At 50.5% G+C, this 11,714-nt stretch overlaps 1 protein-coding gene and 1 pseudogene across 3 annotated transcripts in view; one reads left to right on the top strand and one right to left on the bottom strand.

The window, feature by feature from the left end:
• SH3RF3 (SH3 domain containing ring finger 3) overlaps positions 1-11,714 on the bottom strand; it is a 361,498-nt gene that overhangs the window by 241,657 nt on the left and 108,127 nt on the right. The gene's annotated exons all lie outside the window — the stretch shown is intronic.
• On the top strand, positions 10,515-11,469 carry LOC112821728 (AP-3 complex subunit sigma-1-like; annotated as a pseudogene).

Raw genomic sequence — 11,714 nt, 5'->3', positions numbered from 1 at the left:
GATGGGCTGTGTGTGGTATGTGAAGGTGTGTGGTGTATATATGTGTGTGTGGTGTGTATGTGTGTGGTGTGTATATGTGTGGTATGGAGGGACATGGGAGGTAAACTCCTCTTTCCTGGAGAATCTTCTCTCTGCTTCAGGGGGGAGCTGACCTGAGTTATCCCAGGAAACAGGAACAACCAGTCCACTCACCTGGATAGAGCCTCTTGGAAGGTATGTCACCACTGGGTCGAAAGCACATTCTCTAGTATGTCAAAGTCATTCTTGGCTAACAAGTTCTAGTTCTTTCTCCTGGATCCTGGAGTCTGTGTGGGCTTTTTCCATGAAGCATTCTGATACCAAGTAAACTCTTAAAAATATATCAATTCATGCACAAAAATTGAGTCTCTAACAAAATCATCTGGGTCTACTGATAACCCTGACTGCTTACTCCATGGTGTGGGCACCACATCACTGGGAAGCCTAGTGGGACACATGGCTACCATGGTGAAGGAGATAGAGGGCACTCACAGACTCAAGGGATGCCATGTCGAGGTAGATGGGGGCACTCACAGACTCAGGGCTGTCATGTCGAGGTAGATGGGGAGTACTCATAGACTCAGGGGATACTGTGTCCACGTAGGTTAGGAGTACTCACAGAAGCTCCTAAATGCTCCTGACCTGGGCCTGGCATGGTCCAGCTCACAGCCTCTTCTAGCACTATCTCCTCCCTGGGAGGCTTTCCAGGGAGAATGAACTAAGTCTATCAATCAATTTAGCTCAAGCAGTGAAAATCCTGAGCAAAGTCTCTGCCTGGCTCCTCATCAAAAAAAAAGAGTGAATGATTCTCTCCATGCTTTAGCACCCTAACCCACAAGAGGCTTTTTTTGAAAGTCTCCATATTGTAGCCACTTAATTACTCTTTACAAATCTCTGCAGGGATGAGGCATGAATCAGCCTCAGATCCCAGGCTGCAAGGGGAGGGCCTGGATAGCTTCACCTGTCTGCAGAGAGTGGGGCTCCATAAGAGGCCACTTCGGACCTCCGAGCTTCGGCAATCAGGCCAGGCTGCCCCGTGCACTGTGCGGAGCTCCTGGTCCTCATTATAATGTCTATCGAGTGCTTCTGAATGATGGTCACCTGGGACACTGTGGCCTCCCATCTATAAAACCAATCAGCCAAGTGGTTTCCCAGCAAGCATTCAAGCCTCAGATATCTAGATGCAGAATCTTAATGATGGTCTTCTTTAAATAAGACTTGGTTTAAAAAATACAACTGTAGCCTCAGTGGGGAAGACCTCAGCACTGTGGCCTTTCCTGCACCGAGGTGCAGAGGCTCCTTGGGCCAGTGCATTCTTGTTAGCCTGGAAGGGCAGATTGCTGGCTGGCCTCCTCCTGCTCTGGCCACACTGTCCTGCTAGGGGACCCGGTTCTCAGAGCCCCAGGGCCTTTTCTCCTGATCTAATAGAGTCAAATGCTGCAGACCCACTTAAGGATTTTTAATACACGTCATACTTTATTACACGTTAGAATGTCTCTTGTGTCAGCAGAGCACAGAGAATATAACAAAGTGCAGACCCGGCGGTGCTCCAGGGCCTCGGTTTCTCCACGGCCAGTGAAGGGTTGGAGGAGCTGGTCTGCAGGGTTCTCCCAGCTCCCAGACACTATATGAGTCCATGAGCAAGGTCTGGGAATGCCTACTGTGTACACTGATTCTGAGTGAGCCACACTTTAAATACATGTCCCATCAACAAGACTAGTAACTACTAAATGCACAAAGTAACACATACATTTATAAAAGGGGGTTTCTCATCTTCTCCATGTAGGGCAGTGACAGAACCACAGTAGTGTTTGGGGGATCTCAACATGGAAAGGGCAACAGGCTCTTTGCCCTCAAGGCAACTAAAATCTAGGGAAGAAATAGGAGGTGAATACTTGAGAACTTGTAGCCCCTGCTACATGCTGTTCAGCACAAGGTGAGGATGCAGGCTTCCTGAGCCCAGAAACGGGACGATCACCTCCTCATCAGTGTCTTGTTCTACGCTGGACCATGTCAGGCCCTGGTCAGGGGCATTTAGGAGCCTTGGAGAAAACAATACTGATGTTACAAGGGCAGATATTTTCATTGGCAAGTGAACAGGCAGGTTAGTGAGTATCACAGCTACTCAACGGAGGAAGAGATCATGACAAAGTAGCGTGCTGGCCAGACAGTTTACAGATGGAATGATTAGAGCTTGGAGCTCCGTTTTGTCTTGTTTCTTACCCCATAATATTCGCAAAGGAAATACGGCCTCCTAGTTCTGTTCAGAGTCCCTGTACCACCACCCGCTGAGCCCAGCTCTCGGACAGAGTGCTACCTTGCTGGGCTCCTTCCCCTCCTGCAGGCTGGGGATCATCCACCTGCCTCCCATGGGAGGTGTTAAAGATGCAACAGAACAAAGCTAGGGAACCATTCCAAAAGCTGGAGAAAGTGTGTGAGAAGAAGTCACTAGTTCTCACCCTATACAGGAGGCTCTCAACGACTGCTCCTATGTGAGGGTGGCCAGATGGACCTAGAACACTGACCTCACCCCTGACTTCACTACATTGAACTTACTGTAGCCCCTGCTCTGCTCAGAAAGCTCAGAAAGCCACCTGCTGCACCCCTGCCACAGGCAGAGGAAACCAGAGACCCCAGCTGCTCTCTGGGTGTTCCCTGAATGCCAGGTGGGCTACCTCCAGCAGACATGTGTGCGGGGTCACTCTGCGGTGGGGGTGCAGGCCCATGGGCCCCTTCCTGAATCCACCCCCTGCCACATCCTGAAGGGTGTCATTCATGGCCCAGGCCTGCTCCTACACCCTCCTGTGCCCGCCACGCTGAAGCTGGCCTGAGCTCCATGGGGAGGACCCACCCCATCCAGTGATCTCTGTCTCCCCTGCTGTGGTATCACCTGGCTCACAGCATGACTGCCCTCTTCCTCAGCCGCTTTCCAGGGCAATAAAGATCTGCGCGATGTGGCACGGATTTCAGTCAATGGGCATAAAGGCAACACAGACATGGCTTTCTCAGGCTGCGTGGATGGAAACCCTCCATCTGTGAGGGATGCACACACAGCCACATGGCCAGTCTGGGTAACCTGCATCTCTAAACAAAACAGGGAAGGAAGGAAGCACGAGGAGTTTGCCATGTGTGATGAGCAAAGGTAGGGGCTTCCTGCCACGTAGCAGGGTCCTCACCTTGACTTGCTCAGCTGGGGTGGGGGCTCACCAGCATACACAGTGTCAAAGGCCAGATAAAGACTTCTTACTGTCCCACGCACTTCCACCTGAGTATCCCCTCACCCCTTTTACAAGTGTCCACTGGCATTGCCCTGCTCTCCAGCTTTTCGCTGGGGCTAGGAGGTGGCCGCGTCCCCAGCCCACACAGGGCAGGCAGGCACACATACATGTCTAGGCCAGGGAAGATCCCTCCCAAAGCATTTTACTGCTCTGCTCCCACTACAGGGCAAACAAACAAAATGCCATCTTCACGACTGATGAGTGCCCCTGCTACACGCTGTTCAGCACAAGGTGAGGATGCAGGCTTCCTGAGCCCAGAAACGGGACGATCACCTCCTCATCAGTGTCTTGTTCTACACAGCAGGGGTTCTCTCCCCCATCCACATGACTCCAAATGAAAGGCTGCTCCCTGGGCTTGACTCCCAGATCTGTGTAACAGAGCAGAACACGTCAGAAGCCGGCACAGTGCCGCACCCGGCACTGTACAAGGCTGCTGGGCGTGCATAAGCCATCCCAGGCCAAGTCCTCGTGTTGCTGCCCTCCTCCCTGTTCCCCGCCCTATGGAGGGCTGCAGGCGGCTTCTCCCACGTGCTTCCTTTGGCCCTAGACAACCCATCAGCCCCCATCCACCATCACCTCCTGTGGGTCAGCACTTTATGTGCAAGATGTCCCCGGACCCACTTCACAGATGAACATTCTGAGCTCAGCAGCAACGGCACAGAGCTGGGACTAAGCCCAGATGTGCAGGTTCAGCGGCTGACACTCCCGCCATAGCCCTTCCCTGGCCCCTGAGCTCACGACAGCCAGCTCCATCTGCCCTACCACCATTCAGACCTGGGTTGCTCTCTGTTCCCAGAGGATGTGGACTTGGAACCGAGCCTCCTGGGGGCACCTGGGCCCTGAGGGCTGCCCTCATAGGCAGAGAGGTAATGGCCCGCGAGGCCCCACAGGGCAGCGTGAAGAGTAAAGGAACTGCCCTGTGAACTTCACAGCCTTAGACAATGTACGTGGTGACAGCAGGACACCTGCTCCCTTGCTTCCAGGGCTGCCCAGACCCACCACAGAAGTTCTTCTCACTCTGACTCCCCCAGACGACACAGCAGAACTTATTTTTCCAGCTTCTCAGGGAAATGCAGGGCTCTGTGCTGCCCACACACTCCCCAGAGCCCGTGGGGGGAACAGCCAAGCTGCCCTGCGGCACAGGCCCCGCCAGCCGGCTGCCCACTCTGCTCCCTTCCACCGCCGTAGCCTGGCTGCTGCTTGCTCAGCGTTCCCTCTCGTGCCCTGCGGCCCTGGGTGTGTGGGTTGGCTCACCCACCAGCTGCCCATTCCTAAATTCCACCTGGGCACACAGCATGCTGACCCCCCACCTGGGTCCCTCAACGGGGCCCATGCAGCCCCCTGACCAGGGCCTCATGCCCCCTCATTTTCTGTGCCTGGCATCCTGGCCGAGGGTCAGCAGAGACCGTGCACCAGCCCTGGAGTTTAAGGTGACAGTCTGCATGGTTTTTCCACTAGGGAGAAGGCTAAGTGATGGGGTTGCAAAGCCTAGTTAGTGCACTGTGTGTTTATAAATAACCACCAGGAGAGTCACAGGAATGCATTTACTCCCAAAAATCTGCAGAGAATTTAGAATGAAAAGACCCTAAAGAACCCCTCTGCTCTCAAAAATGGTCAATATCACAAGCATCTCTCTACCAAAAAAAAAAAAATACCACATGCAGGGCATCATTGGGAAAGGATCTCTCTGGCTGAGGGATTGGGGGTGGGGGAGAGAATAAAGCAGAGAAAGCTCTTATGGTGCCTGAGAACATGGGTGCCTTAGCCTGAGTCCCTGATCCTTGTGACATATCACAGGTTTCGGACAACTGGCCACGGCCCTCAGTCCCTCAGCCTGGACCCTGCCCAAATGCTAGAAGCTCAAAGAACCAGGCACGCGGACCTGCCAGGGACATGAAGGGGAGCCCCATTTTGACACAGAGCCCCTTCCACAGGCATCTCTTTGGAGCCTCCATGTAGCAAAAGTGAAATGAACAAAACCAAAGGAAAAATTCTTCTGTAGGCAGGGAGAACAAGTATAGAATTCATTATATTTCAATTTAGCTCAGATTCTCCTCTCTGCCACCAACTTCTCCTATATAAAGTGCCTCTGAAACATGGTAACTGCAGGGCATTGTGAGAAAAAGTGCCCTGCCAACAAGCTCTCTGGATATTGAGAGCAGGTGTGTATCAGAAACCAGGTGATGAAGTCACATGAAAACCAGATCCCCTGTGAGCCCAAAGCTGTCTCTCCCTTCTGAAAGCTGCCTTCACCCAAAGGTGGATTCAAAGCCATCCTCCCTTGGTCACCAGGTAGAGAGGGCATGGTTGGCATCTGATGGACAGACTCAGAGAGAGCAGTGAACTAAAGACATTCCTTAAAGGCAAAACCCCGACCACAGAATGTTCTGGTTGAATACAGCACAGTCAATTAGCTCCATCAGGGCAGCTTCCCACAGGCAGTCAGGGCTCAGATGCCTTCCCCACCCCCCAGGCCCCCTGCCGGCGCCCAGTCCAAGCCACCAAGCCTGGATGTATGCCTACTCTGACCTGGGAGCACCCGCAGTAAGAGTGGCAAACAGCAGAGCAGGATGCTGGTTTAAAGCACTGTGTGCAGTCTTGCATTCGAACAAACCAGAACCTTCTGATAGTCACAGCTCAGCCAACACAGCTTAGCCAGAGGAGTGTTCCCAGAGACAGGAGGCAACCAGCCGCATCAGAACAGGATCAAACAGGAGCAGCAAACAAGGTCTGCTCTACATCCAACACAGGAAACCAGGCTATGGGACTTGCCATGTCTGCAGAGACGCTGGCCACCTGTTGTGGACGGGACGGCTGGTGAGGACTGGACTTGGTGACACCATGCCTGCATCCCTTAGCAACATACTGCCCTCGCCACTCCCCACAGTCAGCGCCTTGACAGGAGTGAGCGGAGGGCAGGAGGAAGCCTCCCCCATGCCCCAGAGAGAATAGAAAGCCTTCAATGTGGGCACAATCTCCTCACTGGGTGTCATACTGACCAGGCCCATTAGGATCCCCTCAGTAAATATTCATTTCACCTCCTACAAGGGACTCCTGGAAATCCTAACACTAGGCATTAATTTCTAGGGGTTACTAAGGTAAATTTATTCTTATATAAGTGTAGATTGATGGGCTAAAGTCTTACTGGCCAGCAGCTCTGTGGGCCAAGTGAGCACCAGGGTCTTTCCCTTTCCTTGAATTTGAAAGTCTTGATAAAGAGCCTGTTTCCCAAGGGCAAGTAGATTCCTGGGCAGTCCAGGGAGGGCAGGGCTGCCCGAGGCAGCAAAAGAGAAAGTGCTTGTGTGTGTGTGCGTGCGCGCGCACACATACGCGTGCGCACAGAGTGTGGTACCAACCAAAGAGGGAAAAGCCTCCCAAAATAGCTGGCACAAAAGCCAAGCTGATGGGCCTGGGACAGCCCGGAAGCAGCATGCTGGTGTTTAGGGGGACTCATCTGGGAAGATGGGTTTCCAATAAAGTCTGCACCTGAACTGCATCTTTGTCTCCGTTACATAAAACATATATTCTTAGCTGGGTTTCTGCACTTGGGTCCCTTGCTTTTTTTGGAAACTGAGACAGGGGAAGCTCTAGCTGGGTAGTTCAGGAAATGGATAATGTACCAGGAACTCTCATAGAGTACACACCAAGGCACGGAGAAGGAGAAAGAACCTTCTTTATGAAGCTGGTGGCAGGCAGAGCAGCCAAGGAGGAAAGTGATGCTGGCTTTGCCCTCCCCCACCCAATGCTCCCGGCGGACCCCCTCAGGCCCAGAGGGGGGTGGGGGGGCGGCCCCGCCCCTCCCTGCAGGCACTGCACAGACACCGGGCAGCTGCCATGACAGGGAGACCACGGGGCCGCTTCCTTTCTTTCTTTTCCTTCAGCCCACAGAGTTTAAAAGCAGAACAGTTGATTTATTATTTCCTCGTCCCATGTTGTACTGAATGGCTTGATTTAACCTCTCCAAAGAGGATTGATCTTTGTGCCCGCGTGGGCCTGCGAAGCTCCTGGCCCCATGGGCACTGTTCTGGGGCGTGACGTGAACAAGGGCTTGAGAGGGGACGAGAGGGATTCTGGTGGCGTTGGGGCACGTTCCGAGTGGATTCTGAATGGATTCAGCGGCTTCCCGGCCGAGAGGAGCTGCCGGCTCCCGCAAGGCTCCACCCACCTCTCTTTGTGAATACGGTCAGAGGCTGGCGGCTGGTCTCCTGGGCAAGGGGATGCAGGAGAGGCCACTGTCTGTCACTGGCACGTAAGGGACCTTGAAATAAAATCCTCCTTTGCTGTTCTTGCCAGTGGTTCACTCATCAATAGCTGGAAGTTTTCCCTTTCACTGAGTGAAACTTAACTCTAGCCAGAGAAAATGAGAAAAAAAAAAGATTTAGGAAATAAAACTGAGGCCATAAAGACTAGGAAGAAAAGCAACAACAAAAACTATGACAAAAACCTCTAAGCAAATTCTCCAAAAGCTCTCAAAGTCCCAGCACCCCCAGATCAGAGGGGGACCACCCCCTGGGATATACCTGGAAGTATCTGCACTTCAGGCACTTCCCTGTGTCACTAAGGGAGCAATGCCTCCACATTTAAGTAAGTCATAAGCCTGAGCCCCTGAAGTTCCTTCCAGGGATGACAGTGCATTGTCTGCATCCCTAATGAGATTAAAATCACCTTCCATTGGCACGGCAGATCCCCTTTGGAGCTCCGCTCAGGACTACTGCAGCAGCCCCAGCCTCCCAGAAGCCTCCCGGAAGCCTGGAACTATGCTGAGCCAGCACCGGGAGCACAATGGGCTCCGTGGAACTGGCAGTCTCTTCAGACTGTGATATCAACCTACTTTCTCATTCTCAACACAGGGAACGTGCACGGAGGAAACGGCACTCTGCAAAGGCACTGAGGCCAGGGCAGCACCAGCAACACCCTGGGTCTCTCCTGATGGCATTCATCAGCTTGGGAGGAAGCCGGGAGGAAACACTATGTGCTCACACTTGTGATGAGGAAAGAGGGTGGTACACAGAGCACAAGCACACACAGCAAATCTTCCTTACAGTGAAGGGTAAGCCATAGGCTGCAGCAAGAAAACAGAGATGTATTCCCCTTCCCATCGCACTGTGCCTTGATTCACTGGCCAGGAGTAGGGATAATGAAAGAGGCAAAAATAAAAGCCAATTTAGCTGGCTTATTTCTCTAAAAACCTCTGCTTATTAAAAGCACAAACAATAGGCAGCTTGCTCCATGTTGTTATGTTCATTAAATCCGGAAGACACGCCCCAGCCGGGATTCTGGCCCCAGCCATGGACAGTACTTACTGGAGGCTTCTATGAGGGTCTTTTACCTTTCCTCTGACAAACAGTTTCTTTGCTTAAAAGGACTCAGAGGGGCTGGGTGGCTGGGAGCCTGGGTGGCTCAGCGGGTTGAGTGTCCTACTCTTGCTTTCAGCTCAGGTCATGATTTCAGGGTTGTTAAATCGAGTCCCAAGTGTCCTGCGTCAGGCTCCACGCTTAGTGCAGAGTCTGCTTGGGATGCTCCCTCTCCCTCTGCCCCTTCCCCTGTTCTCTCTCTCTCTCTAAAATAAATAAATCTTTTCTAAAAAATGACTTAGAAAGTTGTCTCCAACAGTTCTTACAAGTTGCCCAAATCCTTAGGTGCATCTCATTTGACATTTCATATCTGTAGAGGTTATGGTATCTCTGGTAAGAACTGTCAAGGTTATTTTGATAGAGTTATTTGCTAATTTTGTATTTTTTGTAACTGAAGATTTCTAGTTAGTTGACTGATACAAACCCTGTCTGATTCTAAATGTGTTCACAGCCTCACAGATCTTTATACTGATTTGAAAAATGAAAACAACCTGGAGATTCATTGCCATCAGCAAACTTCACAAAATTAAGTATGTCCAAGGCTCTCTGTTCTTAGAGTAGCTTTGCCAAGTTGCATTCAATAAATGAGCAGCTGCCTACTGGGATCCTGGTGTGGGGGACTCACTGAGAATGCACCATTCTGTGGCCTCGACGGGCTGCCTACATCTGCCAAGGAAAGAAAGAGAAAGCCCGCACATGAAGAAAGAACCACATGCGTGCACGTGCGCACATACACACAACGGCACAGCCCCACCGGCCTCTCCTTTAGCCCTGTGAGGACTGTGAGCGAATTTGTCTCCTTGGAGGGAACCCCACTCTCCTGTTTAGGTCGCAACTCCAACTCAGGGTCAAAACTGCCATCTCGGCTCTGATGGAAATGATACTTACAGAGCCCTTCGTGGATGTTCAGTATCCCTTCTGGAGCACTTTCCAGGATTTTGAGGCCAGAATGGGGCATGTGGTTAGTGCCACCTGCCTGGGCCTGCCCATGAGAAGAAGGAAATAGAAAATACTGCCCTGAAGAGGCAGTGCCTCCCAACCCCAGGGGAGACCGATTCCATCCGCTGAAGTCGAATGGCTCTGGACCCCTGTCATGTACCTGGAAAGTCCTGGAAATCTAAGCTTCCGTCATAGAAGAGGCTCCATCTCATGGGAGAGGCAGCACACACAGACAATCACACACCGGGGGGGGGGGGGGGGGGGGGGGGGGAACTGCTGAGCTAGGGAGCCGCAAAACCCGGAAGAAAAAAGACAAAGAAATTGATTATTAACCTGGCCTTCCTCTCGTGGGGTCAAGGGAACAAGTCATGACTTGTCTATCTGTGCCCTCACGCATTAATCAATGTTTGAGATGTGCTAAACGTAGGTGTGCTTTAGAGCAATGTCAGGTGCAAAACTGAGCAAGGCTAGGGGCATTTACATGCCACACATCATGCACAGTTGTAAGTGTTTTACATTATTAATTAATTTAACCCACTCGACGGCCCACTGAGGAAGGAACCACCACACTGTATAGATGAGGGAACTGAAGCACAGAGAGGGCCAAGTAACCTCCCCTGGATTATGAGAGTAGAAAGCTGGCACTGGCCCTTGGCTCTGTGCTCTATATCATTATGCTGCTATGTGTTAAAACTTAGAAAAACAGATCAGTTGTCTCGGGTCAGAGGTATGAGGGTCTACAGTGCAGGTAGGGAAGGCTACAAAATGTAAGCAGAAGAAAAATTGTATTTCCTTCATGTTTTCTATTAAGTACTTTTGTTGGGAGGGTGGTGGAGGAAGTCATGTTGGCTGCCACTTGCCCAGGAGCATTCTTGTCCAAGTCAGAAAAAGCAACCCTTTCTCAAGACAAATCTAGGATAACTGGAATGTGAATAGTTGCCCCCACGACCACCCCTGAGTTGTGCAGTGCACATCTCAAAAAGAATCCCTGTAGAGGGAAGTATCGCCGGCGAGATCCTGAGGCCAGGCTCGCGCGCCCGCCCGGTCGGCCCGGCTCAGCCATGATCAAGGCGATCCTCATCTTCAACAACCATGGGAAGTCGCCGCGGCTCTCCAAGTTCTACCAGCCCTACAGTGAAGATACACAACAGCAAATCATCAGGGAGACATTCCATTTGGTATCTAAGAGAAATGAAAATGTTTGTAATTTCCTAGTTAACTGGAGGATCTGACAACAAACTGATTTATGGACATTATGCAACATTATATTTTGTCTTCTGTGTGGATTCTTCAGAAAGTGAACTTGGCATTTTAGATCTAATTCAAGTATTTGGGGAAACATTAGACAATGTTTTGAAAATGTCTGTGAACTGGATTTAATTTTCCATGTAGACAAGGTTCACAATATTCTTGCAGAAATGGTGATGGGGGGAATGGTATTGGAGACCAACATGAATGAGATTGTTACTCAAACTGATGCACAAAATAAACTGGAGAAATCTGAGGCTGGCTTAGCGGGAGCTCCAGCCCGTGCTGTATCAGCTGTAGAGAATATGAATCTTCCTGAGATCCCAAGAAATATTAACATTGGTGACATCAGTATAAAAGTGCCAAACCTGCCCTCTTTTAAATAAAAAATTAAAAAGGCCACTCCCAGGTAAAATCCAAGGGGAAAAGTCATCTAAGTTTACCATGCAGTTGTTTGCCAAAAATAGAGGAGGAGAGTCTTAACTTTTGCTCTTGGATTTAAGTCAAGGTACTGTATAAAATTTGTGTAAAATAGGTATGGAAGTTCAATGTTGCTTTTCTTGCTCAGTGATTTTGAAGAAATTGGGTAGTTCCAGTGTGATATTTCTCTTTCTTTTCTAAACTGCATTCCTGTGCCCACCTAAGGCAAGCTTCTATGTATTGGCTGCTACAGTATTTCAAAAAGTGTTTGAGACATTTCTTTAAACTATGTACAATCCAAAATGTTGGTGTTTTGTATGGATCACAAGTGCAGCATTCCCTAATTCTTTGTTATTTGTCACAATTGTTATTTAAAGAACCAAGTATGTATTGCATGAAAACATTATGACCTTTTCCTCTTAGTTTAAATAAACTCCAAGGTAACTGGACTTCTAAA

Source organism: Callorhinus ursinus, unplaced genomic scaffold, assembly GCF_003265705.2.
Source record: "Callorhinus ursinus isolate GAN/ISIS: 27379988/994484 unplaced genomic scaffold, GSC_fseal_2.0 scaffold10, whole genome shotgun sequence".
Taxonomy (NCBI): Eukaryota; Metazoa; Chordata; class Mammalia; order Carnivora; family Otariidae; genus Callorhinus; species Callorhinus ursinus.
The sequence above is the reverse complement of the archived record's forward strand: the minus strand, read 5'-3'. Positions and strand labels throughout refer to the sequence as shown.